The sequence below is a fragment of the Octopus bimaculoides genome, chromosome 15 (genome assembly GCF_001194135.2).
Source record: "Octopus bimaculoides isolate UCB-OBI-ISO-001 chromosome 15, ASM119413v2, whole genome shotgun sequence".
Taxonomy (NCBI): domain Eukaryota; kingdom Metazoa; phylum Mollusca; class Cephalopoda; order Octopoda; family Octopodidae; genus Octopus; species Octopus bimaculoides.
In genome coordinates, this window is record NC_068995.1 from 51465294 (window position 1) to 51465496 (window position 203).

Sequence of the window (203 nt, forward strand, 5' to 3'; positions counted from 1 at the left end):
CACAGACACAGACACACACATAAGCACACACTCAGACAGACACACATACATACGCACACACACACAGACATACACACAGACACAACACACACGCAGACTCACACACATACGGACATAGACACAGACACACACACATACGTACACACACATACACAGACACACACATACGAACGCACACACAAACACAGACACAGACACACACA